Source organism: Arachis hypogaea, chromosome 11 (assembly GCF_003086295.3).
Source record: "Arachis hypogaea cultivar Tifrunner chromosome 11, arahy.Tifrunner.gnm2.J5K5, whole genome shotgun sequence".
NCBI lineage: Eukaryota > Viridiplantae > Streptophyta > Magnoliopsida > Fabales > Fabaceae > Arachis > Arachis hypogaea.
This window is the reverse complement of record NC_092046.1, coordinates 110,506,719-110,518,318: the sequence shown is the minus strand read 5'-3', so window position 1 is coordinate 110,518,318 and position 11,600 is coordinate 110,506,719. Positions and strand designations below refer to the sequence as shown.

Genomic DNA, 11,600 nt, shown 5'->3' with positions numbered 1-11,600 from the left:
TTTTAAGTTTGTTACTTGCCTAGTAAAAAAGGTTCAATCTTTAAAATCTAGAATCATATCTTTTTAGTTTCTTGTTAGTCAAGTAATCAACTTTGATTTCAAAAATCAAATCTTTTTAAATTTCTTTTTCAAATCTTTTTCAAATTAAGTTTCAATCATATTTTTTTCAAAATCTTTTCTAACTTCTTATCTTTTCAAAATTAAATTTCAAATTCTTTCCAACTAATCCTATCTTTTTGTTTCAATCATATCTTTTTCAAAACTACCTAACTAACTCTCTCTCTAATTTTCGAAAATCACCTTCCCTCTTTTTCAAAATTTCTTTTTAATTAACTATTTGTTTTAAATTTTAATTTGATTTAATTTTATTTTTCTTTTTAAATTTTTGAATTTTTATTTTAAATTCAATTTAAAAAAATACTTTTATTTTAATTTATTTAATTTTTGAATTCTCTCATCTCTCATCCCCTTCTGTTTATTTATTCATCTACAAACACCCCTCTTTCACCCAAGAATTCGAACTCATTCCTCTCCCTTGTGTTTGGATTCTTATCTTTTCCTTCCTCCATTATTCTCTTCTTATACTTACATAAGGAATCTCTATACTGTGACATAGAGGATTCCATATTTTCTGTTCTCTTCTTTTTCATATGAGCAGGAACAAGGATAAGAACATTCTTGATGAAGCTGATCCTGAACCTGAAAGGACTCTGAATAGGAAGCTAAGGGAAGCTAAAGCACAACTCTCTGGAGAAAATCTGACAGAAATTTTTGAAAAAGAAGGAGACATGGCCGAAAATAATAACAATGCAAGGAAGATGCTCGGTGACTTTACTGCACCAAATTCCAATTTACATGGAAGAAGCATCTCAATCCCTGCCATTGGAGCAAACAACTTTGAGCTGAAACCTCAATTAGTTTCTCTGATGCAACAGAACTGCAAGTTTTATGGACTTTCATCAGAAGATCCTTTTCAGTTCTTAACTGAATTCTTGCAGATCTGTGATACTGTTAAGACCAATGGGGTTGATCCCGAGGTCTACAGGCTTATGCTTTTCCCGTTTGCTGTAAGAGACAGAGCTAGAATATGGTTGGACTCTCAACCTAAGGATAGCCTGAACTCTTGGGATAAGCTGGTCACGACTTTCTTAGCCAAGTTCTTTCCTCCTCAAAAGCTTAGCAAGCTTAGAGTGGATGTTCAAACCTTCAAATAGAAGGAAGGTGAATCCCTCTATGAAGCTTGGGAGAGATACAAGGAACTGACCAAAAAGTGTCATTCTGACATGCTTTCAGAATGGACCATCCTGGATATATTCTATGATGGTCTGTCTAAGCTATCAAAGATGTCACTGAACCATTCTGCAGGTGGATCCATTCACCTAAAGAAAACGCCTGCAGAAGTTCAGGAACTCATTGACATGGTTGCAAATAACCAGTTCATGTACACTTCTAAAAGGAATCCTGTAAGTAATGGGACGCCTCAGAGGAAGGGAGTTCTTGAAATTGATACTCTGAATGCCATATTGACTCAGAACAAAATATTGACTCAGCAAATCAATATGATTTCTCAGAGTCTGAATGGAATGCAAGCTGCATCCAACAGTACTCAAGAGGCATCTTCTGAAGAAGAAGCTTATGATCCTGAGTACCCTGCAATAGCAGAGGTGAATTACATGGGGGAACCCTATGGAAACACTTATAATCCCTCATGGAGAAATCACCCAAATTTCTCATGGAAGGATCAACAAAAGCCTCAACAAGTCTTTAATAATGGTGGAAGAAGCAAGTTTAGCAATAGCAAGCCTTTTCCATCATCCACTCAGCAACAGACAGAGAATTCTGAGCAGAATCCATCTAGCTTAGCAAATATAGTCTCTGATCTATCTAAGGCCACTGTAAGTTTCATGAATGAAACAAGGTCCTCCATTAGAAATTTGTAGGCACAAGTGGGCCAGCTGAGTAAAAGAGTCACTGAAACTTCTCCTAGTACTCTCCCAAGCAATACAGAAGAACATCCAAAGAGAGAATGCAAGGCCATTGATTTGACCATCATGGCCGAACCTACAAGGGAGAAGGAGGACGTGAATCCTAGTGAGGAAGACCTCCTGGGACGTTCAGTGACCAATAAGGAGTTTCCCTTTGAGGAACCAAAAGAATCTGAGGCTCATCTAGAGACCATAGAGATCCTATTGAACCTCCTTCTGCCCTTCATGAGCTCTGATGAGTATTCTTCTTCTGAAGAGAATGAAGACATCACTGAAGAGCAAGTTGCTAAGTATCTTGGTGCAATCATGAAGCTGAATGCCAAATTATTTGGTAATGAGACATGGGAAGATGAACCTCCCTTGCTCACCAATGAACTAAATGCATTGGATAGGCAGAAATTACCTCACAAGAAACAGGATCCTGGTAAATTCCTAATTCCCTGTAACATAGGCACCATGACCTTTGAGAAGGCTCTATGTGACCTGGGGTTAGGAATAAACTTAATGCCACTCTCTGTAATGGAGAAACTTGGGATCTTTGAGGTACAAGCTGCCAGAATCTCATTAAAGATTGCAGACAACTCAAGAAAATAGGCTTATGGGCTAGTAGAGGACGTGCTAGTAAAGGTTGAAGGCCTTTACATCCCTGCTAATTTTATAATCCTAGACACTCAGAAGGATGAGGATGAATCCATCATCCTTGGAAGACCCTTCCTAGCCACAGCAAGAGCTGTGATTGATGTGGACAGAGGAGAGTTGGTCCTTCAACTGAATGAGGACAACCTTGTGTTTAAAACTCAAGGATCTCCTTTTGTAACCATGGAGAGGAAGCATGAAAAGCTTCTCTCACTGCAGAGTCAACCAAAGCCCCCACAGTCAAACTCTAAGTTTGGTGTTGGGAGGCAACAACCAAACTCTAAGTTTGGTGTTAAAACCCCACATTCAAACTCTAAGTTTGGTGTTGGGAGGTTCCAACCTTGCTCTAATTATCTGTGAGGCTCCATGAGAGCTCACTGTCAAGCTATTGACATTAAAGAAGCGCTTGTTGGGAGGCAACCCAATGTTATTTAATCATATCTATTTTATTTTTTTTTTTGTTATTTTGTGTTTTATTAGGTTGATGATCATGTGGAGTCATAAAAACTATTGAAAAATCAAAAACAGAATGAAAAACAGCATTAAAAATAGCACACCCTAGAGGAGGAGCATTCTGGCGTTTAAACGCCAGAAACAAGCATCTGTCTGGCGTTTAACGCCAGAAACAAGCACCAAGCTAGCGTTTAACGCTAGAAACAAGCATCTACCTGGCGTTAAACGCCAGAAACAGGATACATTTGGGTGTTTAACGCCAGAAAAAAGCAGCAGTCTGGCGTTAAACGCCAGGATTGCGCAACAAGGGCGTTTTATACGTCTCATTGGAGCAGGGATGTTAAGTCCTTGGCCCCACAGGATCTATGGACCCCACAGGATCCCCACCACTTCTTCTCTTCTCTTAACACCTTTTCATAACTCTCTTCCACAAATAACCTTCACCAATCACCTCCATTACTCCTCCAAAACCATCATACAACCCACCTACACCCACCCACTCAAATTTAAACCATTCACACAACTCCATCTCCTCCATTTTCTTCTTCTTCTACTCACTTCTTTCTTCTTTTGCTCGAGGATGAGCAAACCTTTTAAGTTTGGTGTTGTAAAAGAATTGCTTTTTGTTTTTCCATAACCATTAATGGCACCTAAGGCCAGAGAAACCTCAAGAAAGAGGCAAGGAAAGGTAAAAGCTTCCACCTTTGAGTCATGGGAGATGGAGAGATTCATCTCAAGGGTCCATAGCTCAGTAGTAGAGCATTTGACTGCAAAACAAGAGATCATGGACCTCAACAAGAGCCTGAGAAATTCCCTCACCAAGAAATCCCTGAGATACCTCAAGGGATACATTTTCCTCCACACAACTATTGGGAGTAACTAAGGATAAGAGCACCAAAATCACTAGGGAGGAGCAACAAAGGCAAGGAAGAGACATAGAGGAGCCCAAAAGCACCATTGGTTCTTCAAGAAGAGGAAGACGCCATCCTCACTAAGGTGGACTCATTCCTTAATCTCCTTGTCTATTTATTTTACTGTTTTTCAATTTTTGAGCTTTATGTTTTATTTATATTTGTGTCTTTACTATATGATCACTAGTGTCTAAGTGTCTATGCCTTAAAGTTATGAATGTCCTATGAATCCATCACCTTTCTTAAATGAAAAATGTTCTAAAAACAAAAGAACAAGAAGTACATGATTTCGAATTCATCCTTGAAATTAGTTTAATTATTTTGATGCGGTGACAATACTTTTTGTTTTCTGAATGAATGCTTGAACAGTGCATATGTCTTTTGATATTGTGGTTTATGAATGTTAAATATGTTGGCTCTTGAAGAATAAGGAAAAAGGAGAAATGTTATTTGAAGATTTGAAAAATCATAAAAATGATTCTTGAAGCAAGAAAAAACAGTGAATACAAAAGCTTGCGAAAAAAAAGAGAAAAATAGCGAAAAAAAAGAGAAAAAGAAAAAGAAAAAGCAAGCAGAAAAAGCCAAAAGCTCTTTAAACCAAAAGGCAAGAGCAAAAAGCCAATAGCCCTTAAAACCAAAAGGCAAGGGTAAATAAAAAGGATCCAAGGCTTTGAGCATCAGTGGATAGGAGGGCCTAAGGGAATAAAATCCTGGCCTAAGCGGCTAAACCAAGCTGTCCCTAACCATGTGCTTGTGGCGTGAAGGTGCCAAGTGAAAACTTGAGACTGAGCGATTAAAGTCAAGGTCCAAAGCAAAAAAAAGAGTGTGCTTAAGAACCCTGGACACCTCTAATTGGGGACTTTAGCAAAGCTGAGTCACAATCTGAAAAGGTTCACCCAGTTATGTGTCTGTGGCATTTATGTATCCGGTGGTAATACTGGAAAACAAAGTGCTTAGGGCCACGGCCAAGACTCATAAAGTAGCTGTGTTCAAGAATCAACATACTGAACTAGGAGAATCAATAACACTCTCTGAATTCTAAGTTCCTATAGATGCCAATCATTCTGAACTTCAAAGGATAAAGTGAGATGCCAAAACTATTCAAGAGGCAAAAAGCTACAAGTCCCGCTCATCGGATTGGAGCTAAGTTTCATTGATATTTTGGAATTCATAGTATATTCTCTTCTTTTTATCCTATTTGATTTTCAGTTGCTTGGGGACAAGCAACAATTTAAGTTTGGTGTTGTGATGAGCAGATAATTTATACGCTTTTTGGCATTATTACATGGTTTTCAATATGATTTAGTTAGTTTTTAGTATATTTTTATTAGTTTTTAAAAAAAAATCACATTTATAGACTTTACTATGAGTTTGTGTGTTTTTCTGTTATTTCAGGTATTTTCTAGCTGAAATTGAGGGACTTGAGCAAAAATCAGATTCAGAGGTTGAGGAAGGACTGCAGATGCTGTTGGATTCTGACCTCCCTGCACTCAAAGTGGATTTTCTGGAGCTACAGAACTCCAAATGGTGCGCTCTTAACTGCGTTGAAAATTAGACATCCAGGGCTTTCCACCAATATATAATAGTCCATACTTTGCCCGAGTTTAGATAACGCAAACTGGCGTTCAACGCCAGTTCCATGTTGCATTCTGGAGTTAAACGCCAGAAACATGTTGCAAAGTGGAGTTAAACGCCAGAAAGAGGTTACAAACTGGCGTTCAACTCCAAGATAAGCCTCTACACGTGTAAAGCTCAATGATCAGCCCAAGCACACACCAAGTGGGTCCCGAAAGTGGATTTCTGCATCATTTACTCATTTCTGTAAACCCTAGTAACTAGTTAGTATAAATAGGACTTTTTACTATTGTATTTACATCTTTGGATTATCTTTTGATCCTTTGATCATGTTCAGGGGGCTGGCCATTCGGCCATGCCTGGACCTTGTTCTGATGTATTTTCAATGGTAGAGTTTCTACACACCATAGATTAAGGTGTGGAGCTCTGCTGTTCCTCATGAATTAATGCAAAATACTATTATTTTTCTATTCAATTCAAGCTTATTCCGATTCTAAGATATTCATTTGCACCTCAATATGAATGTGATGATCATGACACTCATCATCATTCCCAACCTATGAACGCGTGCCTGACAACCACTTCCGTTCTACCTTAGATTGAATGAGTATCTCTGGGATTCTTTAATCAGAGTCTTCATGGTATAAGTTAGAATCCATGGACGGCCATTCTTGAGATCCAAAAAGTCTAAACCTTGTCTGTGGTATTCCGAGTAGGATCTGGGAAGGGATCGCTGCGACGAGCTTCAAACTCGCGAGTGCTCGGCGTAGTGACAGACGCAAAAGGATCAAGGGATCCTATTCCAGCATGATCGAGAACCGATAGATGATTACCCATGCAGTGACAGTACATTGGACCATTTTCACTGAAAGGACAGTGACGTTAGGATTTTTACCAGTAAAGAGATTCATAAAAACAGTTGCGTTGTAGATATAGTCTCTAAACCGACAAAAATCCCTTCGTACAAACGTGTTGGGTGTCACAAGTAACAAACCCCTTTAAAAATTGTTAACCGACTATTCAAACCTCGGGTCGTCTTCTCAAGGAACTACGAGGAAGTATGTTCTTATTATTGGCTATAAAGGTTGTAATCGGGGTTTAGAAGATGAGAAGCAAGTAATTTAAATGACAAGTAAAGTAAACGGCAATTAAAAGAAATAAATACTGTAAAGCAGACTTTTGGCAAGGTAAGGGAAATTGGAGGTCCAACGTAGTTATCTCTCCCAACTATAATGAAAGTTGAATCTAAACTCCACTTGGTCAACCTTTACTAGGGCAAAGGAAAGTCAAGGGATTAATTAAATTGACCTTTGAATCCTATTTATTTCCTAAGAAAAGATTGGGATTACTTAAGTTCAGCTCAATTAGCAAGATAACGATCATCAGTTATGTTGAGTTTAATAAATGTTGAGTTACTGAATTCTTAACCAGGACCAAAAGGGGAAAAAGTAAAATTGCTGGAATAATAAAATGTCCTTAGATGGGAAGAATTCATAGATTCATTGATTAATTCAAGTGCGGGAATAAATAAAAATAAAAGGAAGCTAAAACAAAGAAACATAAAACCTGGATTGAGAGTCACTCTTAAAACAAGAAGAAATCCTAAATCCTAAGAGAGAGGAGAGAGAGAAGATCTCCCTCTCAACTAAATCTAAATCATTTAAAAATAAAATATGCGAGCTCCTCTTGAATGGGTGCATTCCCACAGTTTATAACCTCTGGTCTATGCTGTCTGTACTTGGATCTGGGCCAAAAAGGGCTTCAGAATTCGCTGGGGGCGTATTCTGTAAATTCTTATACGTGGCCTCTGTCACGCGTCCGCGTAGGTCACGCGGTCGCGTCATTCGGAGCTTTTCCTTGCCACGCGTCCGCGTCGTATGCGTTCTGCTTATGTCACGCGGTCGTGTCAGTCATGCGGCCGCGTCGCTGCATCTTCACTTCTGGCACGCGATCGCGTCGTCCATGCGATCGCGTGAATACCAGTTTCCTTCAAAGCTCTGTTTTGCCTTCTCCTTCCATTTTGTATGTTTCCTTTTCCATCCTTTAAGTCATTCTGCCTTAGAAAATCTGAAACTATTCAACACACTAATCACGGCATCGAATGGAAATAAAGGTAATTAAAATAATTAATTTTTAAAGCTTAGGAAACATGTTTTTCACAATATGACATAATAAGGAAGGGAAAGTAAAACCATGCAGTTAATATGAATAAGTAGGTGGAGGATTGAATAAATCACTCAAATTAAGCAAAAAAGAACTCATGAAATATGGGTTTATCAACCTCCCCACACTTAAATACTAGCATGTCCTCATGCTCAACCCAAGGTAAATAATTAAGGTTAAAGTGATGGAATGTCATGCAATGCAACCTAATTTAAATGCAACTACCTAAATGAATGATGCATCATGCAACTCTAAATTATTCACTCATATATAAAGCTTACATGTAGTCAAGTTAATTCACATTCTCAAGGAGTCATGTATATATATATAGCCAGCCCTTAAATAATAAAGCATTTTAGCAAATGAGATGGGAAAGAAAACATTGTACAAACTTGCAAAACAATTAGTAAATTTAAGCATTGGTATATGTTGATGAGTTATTGAACCCTCACTGGATTTTGTGTTTACTCTCTAGTCGCTCAGTGTTTATTGGGTTTATTCACTCTATTTTTCTTTTTATTCTTAATTTCTATAGCTTTGTTTTTCATCTAACCAATCAACAATTAAAAAATATAGTCATACCAAAAAGTCATGAGGTCTTTAATTGAGGTTGTAATGGGGTCAAGGTAAAGGTAAGGATTTATGTATAGGGTCAAGTGAGCTAATAAGTGAATCCTTAATTAGACTAAGATCTCACATACATATTTAGTAAAACAAAATCTCTTTACCTATTTTCTCATATTATCCCACTTATTGTTACATGCTCATGTTTCACTTTTTATTTTATTTTTTTATTCCATGTGCATTGCTTTTATTTTGCATTGGGGAATTTCTTTTGTATCCCCTTTTATTAAATACTGAAAAAAATAAATTTTTTTTTCAAGGCACATGGCAATTAAATCACCTTGATTTTCTCATGAGCATGCTTTCTAAATTTATTTTATTTTATTTTATTTTTAACTCTTCTACCCTTTTATTTCTATCATCCATGTTCCCAATAGGTTTCCCATGTTCTAATTTATTCATAATTTTCTATCTTAAGCTAACCAAGGATTCACTTGGGGTTTTCTTTTGTTTTTCTGCTTAAGGCTAGTAATTTGGCTAAATAGAATAAAAGGGTTTTAAAAGGCTCAAGGGGGCTAACAAGGGTGATGTAAAAGGTAGGCTATTTTGGGGATAAGTGAGCTAAAATCAAACGATGGCCTCAATCATTCTTTTGGTATGTATCTATTCTATATTCTATAATTGGACATATAGATTAAAGCAAAGTAAAGAACATCAGAATAAAAAGAAGCGAAACACACATGAATAAAATTATGGTTTGAATGCAACCATACAATTAAGCTCAAGACTCACAGGCTGTGTTCTCTAACTCAAGCATCATATATCATTCATATATGTTATGCAGGTTTAGTTAAAAATTCCCATTATTCTCATAAAAAAATTATTTAGGGTAGCTTTTAAAGTTTTAATGTTCCTCCTTGATGAAATGTTGTCAGCTTAACTACATCATGTAATGCTATATACAAGGTTTATGGATTTAAATCTGATATGTTTAATTTCCTAGCTTACTTCCTTTTTATATTTTTCAATTTAAACTATACTATCTTATGCTAAAAAGGGTAAACTATACTAATTAATCCACTAATAAATTAGAATTCCAAACTAAACTAAATAACTAAAAATATGAACTAAAGATGCAATATAAAAAAATAGAGTAAAAATACATAAAAGCAATGTATAAGTACTCAGAAAAAAACAGTAAAAAGAAAAATACAAAAAAATTTTCAAAATAAAAAAAAAAGTATGTAGTGGTTCACCAAAATAAACGCCAGAGATGGCGACCTCCCCACACTTAAAATGAAGCATCGTCCCTGATGCTCAATCAAGCCGGGTGTGAAGGGGTGTCATCACTGGTAGGGATGGTAGCTGGAGTCTCAGTGGTGGTGGGCTGGGAGTCTGGCTGCTGTAGAGGTGGGGCCGACTGGATCGGGATCTCTGGATCCGCAGCCTCAATCTGATGTGGGATCGCTGCCTGTGGTGTGTCCTGCGCTGCCTCTCCCTGGGGATGGGTCTCCGCCTCGGGCGCATCCGCCTCCTCCTCAGATGCCTCGGATGGTGTGTCAGGCTCGGAGGGGATGTCACGGGATCGTATCATCAACTTTAGGTGCTCATAGCGTCGCTTGTTGCGACGCTCCATCTGGTCAAGTCGTCGAAACAAGCGGTGCACCAGATGATAGACGGGCTCTGTGGTAGGTGGAGGTGCAGTGGTCGTAGCAGGGGTAGGTGGTGCAGCAGTGGAGGAAGAGGGTTCAGCAGACGGTGGGGCTATCGCATCAGTAGCAGTGAATGGTGGTGGTCTGTGGCCCAAGGCTAAGATGTTCCGGCTGTGCGGAATGATCTTCCTGCAATCCGCCGCTGGTGGTCTCTCATCGGCATCCTCCCACGGCACGTCAGCTCGACGGCCAAGCTATGTAACTAGATACGGAAAAGGGAGGATGCCTCGGACGTGGACCCTGGCCATATAGTGCCGAATGAAACGTGGCAGATAAAGGTCCTTACCCTCCAGCACACACCAAAGGAGGGTGATCATAGCAGCCGGGATCTCCGTCTCGTGAGTACTCGGCATCACATAATTACTCAAGATCTGGTGCCATAACCGAGCCTCATCATTTAAGTACGCTCTCTTGATCCCTCGAGGCATGGTGGTGTCCTAACCCATTTCCCAAGGAACTGTCGGGTCGAGAGCTATCCGTGCCTTCACGGCATCCCAATCAAACTGCATCTGACGCATGTCCTCCTCAGCCTTTGAATAACCATCAGGCTGATCGGACTTGGCTGAGAGCCGGAGAATGTCCTCTAAGGCCTCCTCAGTGACCAGAATTTGTTTTCATCTCAGGTTCACTGCATCTAGGGTGGTGAGGTAGTAGTTGCAGTAGAATTCCTGGACCCAAGATACGTTGACCTCTGTCAGTGTTCTCTCTAGAAAGAACCAGTCCCTTTGCTTGATTTGCTTAGTGGTGTACTGCTGGAGTGCTTCTGGAATCTTCAGAGTTCGCTCCAGGTATAGATTTCTGGAGTTTGCAAAAGCCGGGTACTTCAGTTCACAGTACCGGTTTGCAAATTTTATTGGATCATTTGCAGGGAGCAGCTGGTCAGCTTTTTCCTGCTGTGTAAAGTTCTTCTCCCGCCATGAAGAATCGTGCATTAGAGCAATGATGGACTGGGAGGAATCTCCTCGCTTGCGCTTGCCAGTAGCCTTACCTTTTCCTTTCCTTTGTGAGGCGGACATCCTGAAAAACACAAAACCAGGATATGGATAAAAATAGGAAAGCAACTAGGCAATTAAACAAAGGGAACTCAAAGCGGCAAAGGAGAAATAAAATAAGGAAAATGAGTATATGAAATGTGATTGAATGTATGTTAAATGGAAAAATAATTAATATGCCATGGTTAGAAAGTTAGAGGAAAGTGAAAATAATCAGAAAAGAGATCAAAAGGGTTAGTATGGTTAGAATTTGAAAAAGAAATTGGTGAGTTAGTAAAGTGCGAGTTAAAGTAAGTGGCATAGAGAAAAATTCCATATAACAAGGATTCACAGGTAAGAATAGAAGTACTCATAATCAAACAGGGATAACAGGGTGATGCTGATTCGAATAGAAATAAAGAAAGCAAAAATTGGAATCAGTGAATCACAAATGTAGTTTATGAACCAGGAAATCAACGAGGATAAGAAGGTCTGCCATAGCATTCATGAAACGGTTTGGGTAAAGCAGAGTAAAACAGAGTTTAGAAATGCCAAACCAAAACATGAATGAAAACAATTTACAAAAATTTTGGGCAGCATTCCGGCAAAAATTGGATCGTCCCAGAAAAT

General features: G+C 38.7%; 1 non-coding gene across 1 annotated transcript; it reads right to left on the bottom strand.

Moving 5' to 3' along the window:
- Positions 1-1,181: 1,181 nt before the first annotated feature.
- On the bottom strand, positions 1,182-1,285 carry LOC112724264 (small nucleolar RNA R71). The gene has a single exon (XR_003163436.1). It is a non-coding gene; the product is annotated as a small nucleolar RNA R71 (small nucleolar RNA).
- Between the last annotated feature and the right edge of the window lie 10,315 nt (positions 1,286-11,600).